This window comes from Salvelinus sp. IW2-2015, linkage group LG35 (assembly GCF_002910315.2).
Source record: "Salvelinus sp. IW2-2015 linkage group LG35, ASM291031v2, whole genome shotgun sequence".
Classification (NCBI taxonomy): Eukaryota; Metazoa; Chordata; class Actinopteri; order Salmoniformes; family Salmonidae; genus Salvelinus; species Salvelinus sp. IW2-2015.
This window is the reverse complement of record NC_036874.1, coordinates 3,654,218-3,673,110: the sequence shown is the minus strand read 5'-3', so window position 1 is coordinate 3,673,110 and position 18,893 is coordinate 3,654,218. Positions and strand designations below refer to the sequence as shown.

Here is an 18,893-nt window from a genome sequence, read left to right as displayed (position 1 = left end):
TGTTATCACAGAAACTGAATTCAACCACATAAACGCCTGGCCATCAAGCCTTCAGTCAGCTGTTCAAAAAAAAGGAGGGAAGAAAATGCAGGTCATTTTATTTATGACGGTCTTTATCCATAAACGTTTGTGCCAACCCTACTAGTCATTTCTAGGCACTGTCTGTCAGATGTACTCCAGCTCCTCCAGTGTAAACAATGATAATGATTTATCCACAGATGGGGCATCTGCTGCCTGCAAACACCATACATGGTGGGACTGGTCTTTGTGAGTGAGGCCACATGGCCTGCTACCGTGCCAGGCTGTGTGACTGGCTGTAGAGCCAGACGGAGGGATGGAGAGATGGAGGGATAGGGAGGGTGTGGGAACAGGAGCCAGGCGGAGGGATGGATGGAGGGATAGTGAGGGTGTGGGAACAAGAAGATGGAGGGATAGAAGGTTGGAAGGATGAAGGGATAGGGAATGAGGGTGTGGGAACATGGCACAGACAGAGAGATGAAGAGTAGACGTGCAGGTCTGCTGTGTGTGAGACACCAAACCCACAGCTGTCTGCTGGCCTCTTGACATCCTCCCACACCTCTCCTGTCTCTGTCTCTCTGGGAGCACCAGCCCACGACTACTGACCCACCGGCACACTACTAGCAACACACACGCACACACACATTGGCAGCTTATGTGGCTGAGGGGGCAGCTCAACATGCTAGACAAAAAAACTACTGGCTGGGATTCCAACCCGGGCACTCTGGCACACAACAAGACTGTGTTAGCCCTTTGAGCTAAAACCTAGGCCTTCACTGAACCACCACTGTTACAGGAACATTATACATCAGTAGGAAAGAGAACATGACACTTGAGTGGTGCTCTCCTTGGTCGGTCACTGTCAGTGATCAGTGATCATCCACTTCAGATGGATATCTACAGTGCTTCACCCCTCCTCTCTTCACTGGCACATTCACTTCCTAGTGACTCATGCTCCAGTCCTCTCTGTTCTGCTGCAGTAATACTACAGCAACATGACAAGAGGTATTCACAGCCTCCAATAACACACAGCTCTAGGCCGCATCCCAAATGGCACCATATTCCCTATATGGTACGCTAGTTTCGACCAGGGCTCATAGGGCTCTGATCAAAAGTAGTACACAATATAGGGAATAGGGTGCCATTTGGGACACAAACTAACTGTCCCCCAGCAGCACATAGCTGACAACAGAAATCCGAACACTGGCCTGGTTTAAAATAAACAGTCCTAACATGTGCTTCTTCCTCTCTTAGACAACATCCTCCATCCCCCTATCATCACAGGAGAGGAGGCAGATCACAGGAAGGAAGGGGTGGTGTGTGTGTGTGTGAGTGTGTGTGGTGGTCTAACGCAACACTGTGAGCTAACCCTTCCACTCTGCCCTATCATTCGTATGAGAGATACTCTTTAACAGTGTTCCAGTGTCTATCTGTCATCATGGTGTTGTTCATACCATAAACCAGCATTAGGCCAAGTATGCATAATATACTGTTTCCCTCAGGTACTTGGACAGCGGTCATATACACTGAGGATTGTATGTTTCATCTGTTAGCCTGATCAGGGTTCTAATTCAGGGCTAGGGGTTGGGGGAATGGGCACCCCATAGCACATCAGAGTCTGTCCATAAGAACTTAAATACCAATGTGAACCCCACAATTGTCAAAGATATCGACGTGTGTGTGTCTCTGTGAGAGGAGGTGTACACTGGCCGACCGGAGAGTGAGAGAGGCTAAAGATGGAGCAATGGAGAGGGAGGGATGGGATGGTGTTATCACATGGTGCTTTGATCCCAGAGGCTATGGGAAATCAATCCAGTCTAGAGCTGCTTGCTAGGTGGAAGGAAGAAAGCTGACCCTGATATAATGCTATGGATATTGCATCCATCCATTGAGCTGCTGCTGTTTGCTTTGCCAAGTTGCATCCCAAATGGCACCCTATTCCCTTTAAAGTGCACTACTTTTGACCAGGGCCTTGATCAAAATTAGTGCACTATAACAGGAATAGGGTGCCACTTGGGACGTGCCCATAGTAGCACAATCCCTCTAATAATATATATATGTGATGGTTGTTTTGTTCCACTTAGTAAGCCTATATTGCAGGGATCATCAAAAAATGTATTGAGCGGATGGTCGGGGAGCAGGAACATAATAAAACTAGTATTTTTAGATTGCAAATTGACTTCAAGAAGCAAAATAATATATAAGATTTGACAAAAACATAATAATTTCAAACCTTGATTACATTTGGGGACATTGCCCTACATAGGGTGCCGTCTTTCGGATAGGAAGTTAAAACGGGTGTCCTGACTCTCTGTGGTCATTCAAAATCACATGGAACTTATTGTAAGAGTAGGGGTGTTCACCCGGTGTCATGGCTAAATTCCCAACCTGGACTTTGAATGCACAGAGATACTGTGATGAGATCCTGAGGCCCATTGTCGTGCCATTCATCCGCCGCCATCACCTCATGTTTCAGCATGATAATGCACTTCATGGAAGCTGTAAATGTCCCAGTTTTTCATTGGCCTGCATACTCACCAGACATGTCATCCATTGAGCATGTTTGGGATGCTCTGGATTGGCATGTATGACAGCGTGTTCCAGTTCCAGCCAATATCCAGCAACTTCGCATTCAAGAGGAGTGGGACAACATTCCACAGGCCACGATCAACAGCCTGATCAACTCTTTGCGAAGGAGATGTGTCGCACTACATGAGGCAAATGGTGCTCACACCAGATGCTTTCTACATTGTAGAATAATAGTGAAGACATTAAAACTATGAAATAACACATATGGAATCATGTAGTAACAAAAAAAGTGAGATTTTTCAAAGTATCCACCCTTTGCCTTGATGACAGCTTTGCACACTCTTGGCATTCTCTCAACCAGCTTCACCTGGAATGCTTTTCCAACAGTCTTGAAGAAGTTCCCACATATGCTGAGCACTTGTTGGCTGCTTTTCCTTCACTCTGCGATTCAACTCTTCCCAAACTATCTCAATTAGGTTGAGGTTGGGTGATTGTGGAGGCCAGGTCATCTGATGCAGCACTCCATCATTTCCTTCTTGGTCAAATAGCCCTTACACAGCCTGGAGGTGTGTTTTGGGTCATTGTCCTGTTGAAAAACAAATGATAGTCCCACTAAGCACAAACATTGATTTGTTTAACACTTTTTTGGTTACTACATGATTCCATATGTGTTATTTCAAAGTTTTGATGTCTTCACTATTATTCTACAATGTAGAAAATAGTAAAAAATTAAGAAAAACCCTTCTAAAGTAGGTGTGTCCAAACTTTAGACTGGTACTGTATATACCCCCGCAAAAAATATATATATATATTTTGCTCAGAAAAATTGGGAGGGGGGGAAAAAAAACACCTCCAGGCCAAAACTACCTGCTAGTTGGGGAACCCTGCTATAATGATTCATGAGCATTTTTAGGAAGACCGAGGGACTCTTTTAGCCAAATGTTTGACCCCATATATTAACACTCCACAACATCCAGTGCCATTTACACTACAATAAAACATAACAGAATAGAATGACTAGTGACTAGGACAAGGAATTAATTCCTTCCCAGACCCCTTCAGGACAAACCACCTGCCTGCCTGAGCTTCCGTCCTGTACTGTATGGCCTTGCAGACAGGCTGTAATGTAGACTAAACATCAAAGGCAGAGAGAGAGTAGAAGGCTAGAAGTGGAATACTGTGGAAAATTTAACCACAGCTCCCCCATGTGGACATGTACATGTTCTGCAACCATAAGCAGAACAAACATATACTGTAAATTCATTAGATGCATCTTTTGAATCTTTCATCCTGATTCTCCTATAGAGACAGGAGGATGTTGGCAAGGTGGCAGAGTAGAGGTGAAACAGCAAGGTCCGGGCTGGGTTACCTGAGCAGCTGTAGTTTGGCACCAGCCCATTGGACACCAGCCACCCTGCAGCGGGCTAGGCAGGTAATTTACACTAGTCCTGAACTTTTCCCTGGCCCTAAAAAATAGTGACACTCTCTTTCTGTGCACACACAGAAGAAGGACAGTGAAGGGTGCCAGGACAACAAAGAACAGGATAGGACAGGAGAGGGAGAGAGGTCAGTGAGGACAGTGAGCTAGGCTGGCTACGTCACAGCGATAGATTCAAATGCCAGCACAATGGCTAGCCAGCCATGACATCTCATGCCTGCCAGACATTACAGCCTTGTTCTGTGCGGCCAGTGGAGCCTGCTAAGGAGAGGACGGGCTCAATGAATAACGTCTGGTACGTCGCGAATGGATTGGCATCAAACGCGTGTGTTGATACCATTCCACCCAATCCACAAGCCATTACCACGAGCCCGTCATTCCCAATTAACGGTGCCCGACCTACGTGTTTGTGGCCAGAAAAGGGTTTTATAATTAAAAGATCATTGAGGTTTAGAAAAAGCATTGTTCAGGTTATTAAGGTCCTTCCTCCTCTACCTTGTAAACCATACTGGATCTACTCCACGTCCTGTTGAGTATGATTTACACTCCCCTGTCTGTCCTAGAAACAGATCATGCTTCCTCTCCTCTGGAATAACTGCTGTACGCGTTCCAAATGGTCCACTCTATTCCCTATGTAGTGCACTACTTTTTACCAGGGCCCATGGTGCTATTTGGGACATGCAGGCTGTCTCGCTGGTCATCTGAGGAGAACGAGCTCCGTTCATTAGTTTCTCTAAATATCAGACAGAGCATCACACTAAAAAGCTTAATTTCTCCCACAGAACACACCAGTTCCCTCCTCTCTCAGTATCCCCTTCCTCCGCTGAGAGCCAAGAAAATGGACTCCTGTCTTACAGGGATGACCAACCTAAATATAGATAAGCTAGATAAACTAATGATGGGATCCTTCTTCCAGCCTGAGCAGTGTTGATTTATTGCAGCTAGTTTTGGAAAGGCAAAGCAGTACAGAGGAACCCATTTTCTTGAAAAAACATTCTGACAAAACAGTGCCTTGTCGCCATGGACCCTGACCTGGACAAACAGTCATATTTCTTTGGGGTCAGAAGGTCCTGTGTGTGTTAAATGATTGGCCTTTTTGAGTGCTGTGGTGTGGAGAGGGCATCTTATGGAGCAGAGGTGACACTCTGACCTGGTCTGAGAACAATGGAACATGTCAGCTTCCAGTATTCCATTACAGAGGACTAGATAGGCCTGATTCCAAGACCATGCTAGAAACCCACCATACTTAATGGGCATTCATTCCCAAGCTATACTCACTGACATGGTTACAGATCCACCATAGTTGCTGGAACAGTGAAAACCTGCAGATATTTGATCCCCTGTCCCTCCCTTGGATCACACTCAACTAACACATTTATTCCCTCTTATATACTGAGGTTGTCAACACGACCGTTCAATAAATAACAAACTAACTTTATTGGCTGCATGCTTCTTTAAATGGAGACTAAATGGAACAGTAAAGCAGTGGCATTTCAGCTATCACCGCCCCAAGCAGCAGAATTGTGTGAGGAAGTACCTAACATCAATGTAACTATTGCTTAATGGGCAGAACAAAGAGCCATTCTATTACCTGGAGCCAGAGCCATACATCAAGTCTGTATACTGTAGGTCAGCAAACAATGGAGAATTAGTCATTACAGGCTTATTTCTGCTTCAATAACAAATAATGCATCACTTATTGTCTGGCCTGTCCCCGATTGTCTGTACAGTATGAGAGGTTGAGCCCTTCACATTTATAAATCGGATTTGGTGATAGATGTTTATTCGCAGGATTTCTGAAATAAAGCTTTTCTATCTCACTCTATGATAGTGTTGTACGTATGTGTGTGATGTGCTTGAGGCAGACGCATGGTGAAGGGAGAATGCCAACGCGTTTTCATTGCGATGCGTGTGTGAATGCCAACGTACCGTCACCTCTCTAGTCAGCGTCTGAGGAGGTGGAGACAGAGGGCTGATGGGGCTAAGGGAGGGGAGCTCCCACACTGGATATTGCTCAGGATCAGGAACGTACAGAACCTGCAAACACAATCCATGTTCTGATTTAAACAGCCGACACACAGAGAAAACAACAACCAGTTTGAAGTTGGAAAGTTACATACACCTTAGCCAAATACATTTTAAACTCAGTTTTTCACAATTCCTGATATTTAATCCTAGTAAAGATTCCCTGTCTTAGGTCAGTTAGGATCACCACTTTATTTTAAAATGTGAAATGTCAAAATAGTAGAGAGGAATGATTTATTTCAGCTTTTACATATTTTCATCACATTCCCTGAGTTGGGCCAGGTCAGAAGTTACATACACTCAATTAGTATTTGGTAGCATTGCCTTTAAATTGTTTAAATTGGGGTTCAAACATTTCGGGGTAGCCTTCCACAAGCTTCCCACAATAAATGTTGGCATGGGTGAATTTTTAGCCCATTCCACCTGACTGAGCTGGTGTAACTTGAGCTGGTCAGGTTTGTTAGCTCCTGCTCGCACACGCTTTTTCAGTTCTTCCCACGAATTTTCTATAGGATTGCTTTGTGGATGGCCACTCCAATACCTTGACTTTGTTGTCCTTAAGCCATTTTGCACAACTTTGGAAGTATGCTTGGGGTCATTGTCCATTTGAAAAGACCCATTGCAACCAGTTTTAACTTCCTGACTGATGACTTGAGATGTGCTTCAATATACTCCACATCATTTTCCTTTCTCATGATGCCATCTATTTTGTGAAGTACACCAGTCCCCTCCTGCAGCAAAGCACCCCACACATTGATACTGCACCACCCCGTGCTTCACGGTTGGGATGGGTGTTCTTCGGCTTGCAAGCCTCCCCTTTTCCTCCAAACATAACGCATGGGCATTATGGCCAAACAGTTCTATTTTTTGTTTCATCAGAGATCTGGAGGACATTTCCTCCAAAAAAAGTACGATCTGGCTTTTTTATGGCGGTTTTGGAGCAGTGGCTTCTTCCTGTGCTGAGCGGCCATTCAGGTTAATGCCTCGATATAGGACTCGTTTACTGTGGATATAGATACTTTTGTGCCTGTTTCCTACAGCAAACTTCTGACCCACTGGAATTGTGATTACAGTGAATTATAAGTGAAGATAATCTGTAAACAATTGTTGGAAAAATTACTTGTGTTATGCAACAAAGTAGATGTCCTTAACCGACTTGCCAAAACTATAGTTTGTTCACAAGAATTTGTGGAGTGGTTGAAAAACAAGTTTTATTGACTCCAACCTAAGTGTATGTAAACTTTCGACTTCAACTGTACATGCAAAGACAGAAGTGACTATGAAAATATGTTTTCAGCATGATTTATGCACATCCCAAAGATCACAAACAACAAAAGTGGAAGCACACATTTTCTGTCTAAAACCATCAGATATAATATATCTCACACTGTGGTTCTGATGTTTTTAAGAGTTCATATAGATAGGATAAGTCTCATAGGATATGTGAATATAGTTATTGTTCCTGTGAGTGTGTCTGTTGTTCAAGCGTAGATTAGCATGTGTTGTGGCGTTAAGGAATCTTGAGAGGCCCTACTTGTGTCTCCTGTCCCATGCAAGCAGGCGCCAGACAGTTAAGTGGTGGATGAGTTTCTGACTGAATAGGCCCAGTGTGACGCCTCAGCAGTGCTAATGCTAACAAGTGTAAGCCAGGGACAAGAACTGGAGTTTTTTCCTAGTTTCCGTGTGTGTTGCTGTGTGGTGTTGTGATAATACTAGGTGGAGCCTGGCATGTGTTGTCATGGACCCAGTAGACAGATGCTGAGAGCCCTCCGAGCTGGCTGGCTGGTTGGAAACAACATCAACACCCTGCATTGTGCATCAATGTTGCTGAGAGCTGCTATACTGACTCTGACTATCAATGTGATGCAGACTCCCTGTGCTTGACTCTCATTTAAGTACGATTCGAGTGGTCTGGTTTCTGACGCCAGGAAAAACAAAACTTTGGCTGTTTGTCATGTTTTTAAGGGTGCTACTGGCCTCAGATGAGGTAATCACATAGGACACAAACCAAAAGAGGAGACATTGAGCCCAGCGAAAATGGCTTTATCAGGGTTCTGCTCTGTAGCTACGGAACGAAACAATCCAAAACTAAGTAATAAAGTGGAGGTACTATCTGAACTTTTGTCCAATAAGACATGCTTGTTTTTTTGTTTTCCGTTGTCAAACGTTTTATCTCCTAATGAACAGGACCCATAAAGTTGTACCTTTTTAATAGTATTGCCTGAGGACTGGAGGATTTCCAACACTCGTTTTCCCATGACAGAATAGTCTTAGTGATAAACACACAGATTTGTTTTAACTCTGTGAGTGGTTAGTAGTGACACCAGTATATGCCATTGACAGAACAGTGGGAAGAGAGAGCAGGGATGAGGAGTGGGTGAGTGTTAGTGGTTTGTGGCATGGAAAAGGATAGATGCAGTGAGAAGAGACACACCAAGCATGAGAGATGTAGTAGATTGGTTCCCAACATCCTCAGGGAAACTCCTCCAGGACTGTACATTTGTGTTACAGCCCAGTATTAGCAACACCTGATTCACCATTAATCAAGGGGTTGTGACTACAGTAGTGACTATTTGAATAAGCCGTTGCTCATGTGTGGGCTGGAACAAAAAGGTCTGCCAGGAGGATCTTTGAAAGGAAAGGGACTGGGAACCAGTGATGGGTGTACAGTAGATTCGTGTCACACCTGGCCAGGACAGACAGGCGTCTGGAGAACAGCTTGTTGAGCTGAACCAGCCTCGTTGGGTGATGGTGTCAAACTTGAGCGCTATGGTTGTTCAGCGTGGTCCGCGGTCTCCACCTGAGAACCACAAAAACAAAGAGAACCACAGAATATCAAAACTCTTGTACTGTGCGTGGTCTCTGGGTTAGACCTGAGTCCCCTAATGAGAAGGAGAGAAACTCTGCTGTTATACTTCTCAGTACCAGAGATTAACATGGACTTTGTGTGTAGTAGTGTATTCAGACTGGCTTGTGTTAGTTCAGTCAGTGTATTCAGAAACTGGCTTGGTGTAGTATTCGCTGAGGTGTAGTCAATGTCAACATGGCTTGGAATGTAGTTGCAGTAGTGTACAGACTCGGCTTTGGTGTAGTCAGTAAGTGTAATTCAACTGGATGGTGTAGTTCAGGTAGTGTATTCAGACTGGCTTGGTGTAGTGTAGTAGTGTATCTCAGACTGGATTGGTGTAGTTCAGTAGTAGTTGTATTTCAAGTACTGGCTTCTGGTGTAGTTCAGTAGTATATTCAAGACTGCTTTGGTGTAGTTCAGTAGTGATTCACTGGCTTGGTGTAGTTCAGTAGTTATTCTCAGACTGGCTTGGTGTAGTTCAGTAGTGTATTCAGACTGGCATTGGTGTAGTTCAGTAGTTTGAATAATTCAGACTGGATTGGTGTAGTTCAGTAGTCTATTCAGACTGGCTTTGGTGGTAGTCGTAGTAGTGGTATTATAGATAACATGGAGTTCTTGGAGTGTAGTTCAGATGAGATGTACTGACTTCAGGATCCTGTGCTTGTGTAGTTCATAATAGTGTATTCTAGATCTGGCTTGGTGGTAGTTTCAGTAGTGTATCTCAGACTGGCTTTGGTGTAGTGTAGTAGTGTATTCAGACTAGGTATGGTATGTGAGTCAGTAAGTGCTATTCAGACTGATTGGTGTAGTGTCAGTAGTGTACATTAGACTGGTTAGATGTATCAGATAGTGTATTCAGTCTGGCTTGGTGTAGTGTAGTACGTGTATTCGACTGTTGGTGTAGTGTCCAGTAGTGTATTCAGACTGGTGTCTTGGTGTAGTTCAGTAGTGTATTTCAGATGTCTGGCTTGGTGTAGTTAGTAGTGTATTCAGACTGGTTGGTGTAGTAGTTAGTATTAGCTGGTTGGTGTAGTGAGTAGTGTATTCAGACTGGCTTGGGTGAGTGTAGTAGGTATTCAGACTGGATTGGTGTAGTTCAGTAGTCTATTCAGACTGGATATGGTTGAGTCAGAGTATGTCATAAGTTATTCAGACTTGGCTTGTTGTTCAGATTATAAGCGTAGTGTATTCAGATACTGGCTTGGTGTAAGTTCAGGATATAGAGTCTAGTCAGACTGGCTTGGTGTAGTTTCAAGTAGTTATTCAGACTGGCTTGGTGTAGTGTATAGTAGTTGTATTCAGACTGGCTTGGTGTAGTGCAGTATTTCAGTTCGACTGGCTTGGTGTAGTCAGTAGTCTATTCAGACTGGTTGGTGTAGTGTAGTAGTGTATTAGATGGAGATGGTGGATGAGGGCTGTTCATTAAAATAGCACCTGAATACAACTAACTGGAGGTAAAGGAATAGCATATGTTTTACATGAATGTCAATATGAGCCTTGTTTCACCATATGACCTTACTCACATTGATACCAACCCACCAGACAACACACTGACTTCACATTCAATCATCATCCAGTTTTGTTGACATCTTATATATTTGGCCCAGTGGATAACAAACTTAAGTATAAAGGAGGACACCACGGACAGTAATTTACATACACTTAATACTATAGGCTACAGCTATGTACAGTACTGTATGTGTGCTAATTTCAATTCTCGTTTAGAGGATGCAGACTGAGTTCCATCAAGTATTTCTATATCAGCCCTGTGTGGTGGCTAGAACAATGAGAAGCTCAGACTGGCAACTTATCGATCTACTTCCTTAGCCAGCTGTGTCCTTAAAGTGCATTAGCCAGATTCTTCTGGTCAAGCTAATATAATGCACTACAGAGAGATATAGTTCTTGGAGCCTGGTAAAATAACGTCACAAGTCTCTGTTGGGGAGTTCTGCCTACCAACTAACTGATGACAAGGGTGTCAAAGAACTCATAGTATGTTGAGTGAGAAGGGGGGCTTGTGGGGGAGGCAGGAGAACAGAACAGGACGGTGTGTGTGTTGTGTGTGGTGTGTGTGGTGTGTGTGTGTGTGTTGTGTGGTGTGTGTGTTGTGTGTGTGTGTGTGTGTGTGTGTGGTGTGTAAAAGCAGGGCTGCCTGTACAGTTGACTCTGAAGTTGTATTAATGGTGGATCATGGGTGCAGTCATGAAGACCTGGCTCAGTCAGTGAACTTCTATGGACAGAGGGAAGGAAATAATCTATATAAATTAAACATGGTAAGTGGAAAAAAAATTAGATTCATTGGTCTGCTCTCTACACATCCGTAAGATAAACAACTTTATGTCCCAGACAGGAGGAAGCAGTCTTGGGCCTTAGACGGAAAGACAGAAAAACACACACACCACGCCACGCACTGCAACGCTCGCACACGATGTACACACACACGCACCTCAACACATCACAGTCATAAAGCCAATGCCAAATGTCAGGTATTACGTGTGCGTCAGACTACATCAACTTCAAACAGACACATTGGAAAATGGAATAAAGTCAGGAAATTGTGTCTGTGACCAGTTCACATATGACACCAACAGAAATCATTTTTCAAATGCTTACAAATTAACATATGAAGAAACAGAAAGAATACAGAAATACAGGAGAAATACATGAAAGCGCAAATTACAAAAACAAAAGTTTCCAGCCTTACAAGATACCACAAACGGCCATGTTGCATTGTAGCGATTGCGTTGGCAAAATAATGTACACATTACATGTGAAATAGCAATCTGCACTAGCCAAGGCTGAAATACAAGTTACTTGGTTCTTATTTGAAAGAGACTTCCACGCTCTGCAAGTCCCATCCTTATGGCATATCAGTTATGAAGGTCTACTGCGCTCTGCATCTAAACTCTAAAATTATCGGCTGGAGACACAGAATATTTCCTCTTCCTAGTCCATTGTGGATTGATGCAGTTTTATTCAATAGCAAAGCTTAATAAAGTAATTGAGTAATTAGCAGACAGTAAAGAAAAACATCCACGTGTTTGATCAATGCATTTCGAGTGTTTGACAAGTGCAAAACATTGGTTGTAACTACTTAACAAGTATTGGCCTTTACGCATCGCACTTCCCTCAAATAAAAAATCTAGGGCTCCGTAATTTGGAATATGTGTGGAGGAGCGCCTCTTTATGGTAAACCAGTATCATAGAGGTGCTCTTTGGTGAGTAAAATGGGGGATGGATACATAGCCGAAGATGAAAGAGCTCCCGTATGCATGAGCGTAGGCTGGTGAATAGTCGATCATAGCACTGCAATAGCTATTCGGATGCGAGAATGCAAACACTGAAGCAAAGGAGACCATATAGAAACCTTTTATGGATAGACCCTACTTGGCTAATGGCCGGACTAAAGAAAGAGTAAGGTAAGGCTTAACGGGTAGCCTATATTAGGGCTTTCTTTACGAGTCAAAAACAAAATTGTAAAGAACACAAAGCTAACTATGTTACATATGTCCAGTAAAATCTAACTTGAATGTTTCTAAATACTGAGTGTCCACCGATGGATCATTTCATCTCTCGTTCTCATGATTAGCATATGCCTACAATGGAGGGGTTTTTAGGCATTAGCCTACATGAGTGTTTTTTAGGCATATAGCCTATATGAGAGTTTTTTTTAGTGCATATAGCCCTACATGGGGGTTTTTTTAGGCATAATAGCGCTAATGGCCTAGCCAAAGCGCTAAAATAGTACGTGGTTCCTTTTGAGAGATCCACGCTCTGCAAGTCCCATCTTATTGGATATCAGTTATTTGAAGGTCTATCGCTGTCTATCAACTCTAAATTCGGCTGGACCACACACAGAATATTCTCTTCCTAGTCCATTGTGGGATTGATGCAGTTTATTTCAATAGCATAAGCTAAAGTAATGAGTATAGCAACAGTAAAGAAAAAATCCAGTGATTTGATCAATATGTTTTGGAGTGTTGACAGTCCAACATTGTTCGTAACGTGACTTCAACAAGTATTGGACCTTTAACGCATCGCACTTCTCCTCAATAAAAATATGACAGGCTCCCGTAATGTTAATATGTTTTGGAGGAAGCGCCTCTCTGGTAACCAGACAAGAGGTGCGTCTTTGGAAAAAAATTGGGAGGATACAAAGCGCGAATGAGTAGGTAGCACTATGACACTTGCAGATGGCCTATGTGAATTTGAATAATCAAAAGCATGAGAAGCCAAAAGGAGACCAAATTTAGAAACCCTTTTATGGATAGCCTTACTTGGCCTAATGGGCCAGATAAGAAAGGTTAAGGTAGGTTAGGGTAGCCTGAAAGGCTTGTTCTTTTAGTCAAAAACAAAATGTCAAAACAAGCTAATGCTTACGGAAATAACTTGAATGTTTTCTAAATACGAGTGTCACCGGATCATCTTCAATCTCTCGTTCCATTTGATAGGCCTATATGCCTACCATGGAGGGGTTTCTTAGGCCATATTAGCCTACATGGAGTTTTTTTTTTATGGCAATAGCCCTAATATGGAGGGTTTTTGAGGCATAATAGCCTACTGGGGGTTTTTTTAGGCATATAGCCTACATGGAGGGGTTTTTAGCATTTAGCCTTGCATTGGAGGCTTTTTTAGGGCATATAGCCTACATGGAGGGGTTTTTAGGCCATATCAGCTACATGAATTTTTTTTTTTGGCATATAGCCTAAATGGAGGGGTTTTTTAGGCATATGCCTACATGGAGGGGTTTTAAGGATTATAAGCCTACAATGAGTTTTTTTTTAGGCATATAAGCCTAACATGGAGGGGTTTTAGGCATAATAAGCCTACATGGAGGGGTTTTTAAGGCAATATAGCCTACTGGAGGGGTTTTTAGGCATATAGCCAACATGGTGGTTTTAGGCCCATATAGCCATCACATGGGGGGGTTTTAAGGCATATAACCACTACATGGATTGTTTTTTGGCATAATAGCCTACATGGAGGGGTTTTAAGCATATTGCCTACATGGACGTTTTTTAAGGCATATAGCCTAAGCGATGGAGGGTTTTTAGGCCATAGTAGCCTACATGGAGGGTTTTAAGGGCGATATAGATACAATGGAGGGGTTTTTAGGATATAAGCTACATGGAGGGTTCTTTAGGCATATAGCCTACATGGAGGGTTTTAGGCATATAGCCTACAATGGATGGGGTTTTAGGTCATATAGCCTACGATGGTGGGGTTTTAAGGCATATATAGCCTACATTTGGAGTTTTTTTATAGGCATATAGCCAACATGGAGGGCGTTTTTTTAAGGCATATAGCCTACATGGAGGGTTTTTAAGGCATTAATAGCCTACATGGAGTTTTTTTTAGCAAATATAGCCTACATGGAGGGGTTTTTATAGGCATATAGCCCTACATGGAGGGTTTTTAAGGCATATAGCCTCAATGGAAGGGTTTTTTTAGGCAATATAGCCCTACCATGGAGGGTTTTTAGGCATAATAGCCATGGAGGGTTTTAGGCATAATAGCCCTACATGGAGGGGTTTGTAGGCTAATCCTACCATGGAGGGGTTTTAGGCATATAGGTCTATACATGGAGTTTTTTTTAGTAAGACATATAGGCCAACATGGAGGTTTTTTAGGCATATAGCCTACATGGAGGGTTTTTAAGGCATATAGAGCCTACATGGAGTTTTTTAGCATTATAGCAACCATGGAGTGTTTTTAGGCATATAGCCTACATGGAGGGGTTTTTTAAGGCATATAGCCTACATGGAGGGGTTTGTAGGCATATAGCCAACATGGGGGGTTTTAATGCAGATATAGCCTACATGGGGGGTTTTAAGGCCATTATAGTTCCTACATGGATTTTTATTTAATGCATATAGCCCTACATGGAGGGGTTTTAAGCATATTGCCTACATGGAGGGGGTTTTTAAGGCAATATAAGCCTACATGAAGTTTTTTAGGCATATAGCCTACATGGAGGGTTATTATGCACATCTTAAATAATGAGAGGAGCTGGATAAAATAATGTACCAATAGGTACATAGATTAAGAAAAAAAGTGGATGCTCACCAAACTTAGATCTTATTCTCAAAGCGGTGTCACGAGCCAAACCCTTTATTAGATAAAGTCTTGGCTACTTGGTGAATGCAATGGGCAGGACAAAAAACTATCTTCAAATTGAGAAGAGGGGAGGTATGACTTGGTTTTTAAATCAAATGGAAAACAAAATGGTTTACGGGCACAAAAGGCACACCGCGACACTCGATCCCTCACACGGGGGCCCCTTCAGGGGTGGTGCTTAGTACCCTTCCTGTGCTCTAATCAAATCAAATGTTAGTTGGTCAATACTATTATGGGTTGCAGATGATAATGCCGAGTGTAGCGAAATGCTTGCCTTCGGTAGTTCGACCATAGCAGTAAATATCTTAACAAGTTAATCTAACAATACTCCCTGATCACCCACGAATGCATGGACAAGCGCACTCCAACACCATCATTTAAGTTTGCTGCCGACCACAACAGTGGTAGCCTGATCACTGACAAACGATGAGACAACCTTAGGGAGGAGCGAGATACCTGGCAAGTGTGGTGGCCAGGACAACAACCCTCTCCCCTAACATGAGCAAGAAAAAGGAGATGATCGTGGACTACAGGAAAAAGAGGTCAGAACACGCCCCCATTCACATCGATGGGCTGTAGTGAGCAGGGTCGAGAGTTTCAAGTTCCTTTGTGTCCGACCATCACAACAAATATCATGGTCGCAAACACACAAAGAAAGTTGGAAGGGCATAATGACAACGGCTTTTCCCTCAGGATCTGAAAACAGATTTGGCATGGGTCCCCAGATCTTCAAAAAGTTTCAAACAGCTGCACCAACCGAGGCATCCTGTACCGGTTGCTGCTCACCACGTGGAAACGGCAAACTGCTACAGAGGGTATGCTGCGTACAAGCACAGTACATCAGTGGGGCCAAACCTTTCCTGCCATTCAGCGGACCTTATATACTAGGCGGTGTCAGATGAAAGGTCCAAAAATTGTTGGAAGACTCCAGTCACCCAAAGCAATAATTGGTTCTCTCTGCCTAACTGCAACGGCAACGGTACCGAGCGGCCAAGTTCGGTCCAAAAGGCTAACTTCTACCCCAAGCCATAAGACTTTCGCTGAACGAACTAATCAAATGGGCCACCATCGTCAATGCGTAATTTGCTTGACCCCCCCCCTTTGTTTTTACACCGCTACTACTCGCTATTTATTATCTATGGATAGTTTACTTTTACCCCTACCTCGAGTAACCTGTACCCATGCTCTTTTATTGACCTTCTGTTTTTCTTTTTTTTTTTTTCTTTCGTTAATTTAGTAATATTTGTCTTAACTCTATTTCTTAAAACTGCATTGTTTGGTTAAGGGCTTGTGAGTGAAGCATTTCACGGTAAGTGGGTCTACACCTGTTGTAATTTGGTGCCGTGACAAATAGAAATTTGATTTGATAACTTGCGTTCCATGTGCATATGGGCATGCTCATCATGGTCTGGATAGGCCTGCGCCTCCGCTCTCAAAATCCATGCCATAACCAATCGTGGTTTACCACGAAGTCCAGCTTTTGGTTGATTCTTAAATTCCCCACCAGCGTTACCTTGAAATTGGGCCCCTTTGGCGCACGTTTTTAAGGACAACCTCAAGATATTGCCAACCCCTGTTCCATCTCAGCGCAAGTGACTCAATAGACAGCTAAATGGACCAATCCTGGCTGCAAGGGTTAGAAAACAGAAGGTGGCCAGCTTTAACCAGATTCGAAACTGCCCCCCAAAAGAGCGTGTGTTTGACAACTTGCACTGGCCTTAAAACACCAGCAGAAAATACGAGCCCCCAATGTTCATGTCCAGGACAAACTAGTAGCAACAGTTAGCTAACTAAATTGGTCCATGAATGTTTCCATGTGTGTTAGAACTGACCCGAAATTAATATAATTGATTCACATTGATTTTGGTAATTTTAACCTACGTGTCCATGATCGCATCTGGGTGGGGATAGATAAATCAACATGAGGGCGCCGCATGGCTGATGTAGTCAGCATTGGTTAGAACCATGGCACTCTCGTATCTGTGTGTGGTGTTTAGGGAGGAGTGACTAAAACCTGCAATATACCTGACTAAATTCACATAGAAGTGTGAGTTATATTATATTCATTGAAAGCAAGTCCTAAGAAGCTGGTAACATCTGGTTCTAATGGTGCGCTATTTCTATGCTACCTGTTTTAAGTATCTTTTACTTTTGTTTTTTGTACACCAGCTTCAAACAGCCTGAAAATACAATATTTTTGGTTATTGAAAAATATATTCACAGCGGTTTTAGATGGTAAATGATCTCTACACTACTTGTTTTGTCACAATAAATTAATATTTAGGCAAAACTATTAGAATTTTGCTCAGAAACGGACTGCGTGATTTATTCATATTGCACCTTTAATTATTCTCAATACACCCTGTTTCTTTCACAACTTAAAATCCCAATACCATCTTTTAGAAGACAACAAAACAATTTCTCATCGTTCCAGTGCGACACATGGGGAAAGATGTGAAATACGCTTGTTAGTAGATGGACTTCAACTCACTCGTTTATTTTGATTGTTAACTGACGGACACCAAGCAAATAACTAAAACAGAATCAAATATCAAACCCGCTGTATATGCTGGAAATGACAAAAGTTATGGTAAGAGAACTTTTCAAATATAACCAAATAAAACACTCTGGCTGCATCTGAAAGGCACCCTATTTCCTAATATAATGTTAGTGCACTACGTTTGACCCCCAGCCCAGCAACATGGCTCGGGCAAAAGTAGTGAACTAAAACTCAGCAAAAAAAATATAGTCCTCTCACTGTCTCAACTGTGTTATATTTCAAGCAAACTTAACATGTGTAAATATTGTTATGAACAATAACAAATCCACAACTGAGACATAACCTGAACAGTTACCACAGACATGTGACTAACAGAAATGGAAAATGTGTCCCTGAACAAAGGGTGGGGGGGGGTCAAAAATCAAAAGTAACAGTCCAGTAATCTGGTGTGGCCAACAGCTGCATTTAAGTACTGCAAGTGCATCTCTCCTCATGACTGCTACCAGACTTTGCCAGTTCTTGCAGTGAGATGTTACCCCACTCTTCCACCAAGAACACCTGCAAGTCCCGGACAGTTTCTGGGGAATGGCCCTAGCCTCACCCTCCGATCCAAGAGGTTGCTTAGAACTGCTCAAATGGGATTGAGATCCGGCTTCTTCGCTGCCATGGGCAAGAACCACTGATATTGCCTGGTCTGCAGAACACGAGCAGTATGGCTGGTGGCATTGTCATCTGGAGGGTTCATGTCAGGATGAGCCTGCAGGAGGGTAACCACATGAGGGAGGAGGATTCATCCTTGTAACGCACAGCGTTGAATGTGCCTGAAATGTGACAACAAGCTCAGTCCGATGGATGCTGTGACACACCGCCCCAGACCATGATGGACCCTCCACCTCCAAATCGATCCTGCTCCAGAGTACAGTGCTCTCTGTTTTACGCTCCTTCCTTGACAATAACAGACGCAATCTGACCATTACCCCTGGTGAGACAGATCTGCGACCTCGTCAGTGAAGAGCACTTTTATTTGGGCCAGTCCCCTGTCTGGTCCAGCGACGGTGGTTTATCCCATAGGTGACCGTTGTTTGCCGGTGATGTCGGGTGAGGAACCTGCCATACACAGGCCTAACAAGCCCTCAGTCCAAGTTCTTTCTCAGCGCATTTGCGGACGTCTGAGCACTGATGGAGGATTGGCGTTCCTGGAGTAACCTCGGGCAGTGTTGTGCCATCCTGTAGCCTGTCCGCAGGTGTGATAATTCGGATTGGTACCGATCCTGTGCAGGTTGTTGTTACACATGGTCGTCCACTGCAAGAGACGATCAGCTTGTCCGACCTGTCCCCTTGATGGCGCTGTCTTAGGTGTCTCACAGTACGGACATTGCAATTTATTGCACCTGGCCACATCTGCAGTCTCATGCCTC

General features: G+C 43.3%; 1 protein-coding gene across 1 annotated transcript in view; it reads right to left on the bottom strand.

Annotated features, from left to right (window-relative positions):
• Window positions 1–18,893, bottom strand: part of LOC111958772 (oxidation resistance protein 1-like) — a 181,774-nt gene that overhangs the window by 23,272 nt on the left and 139,609 nt on the right.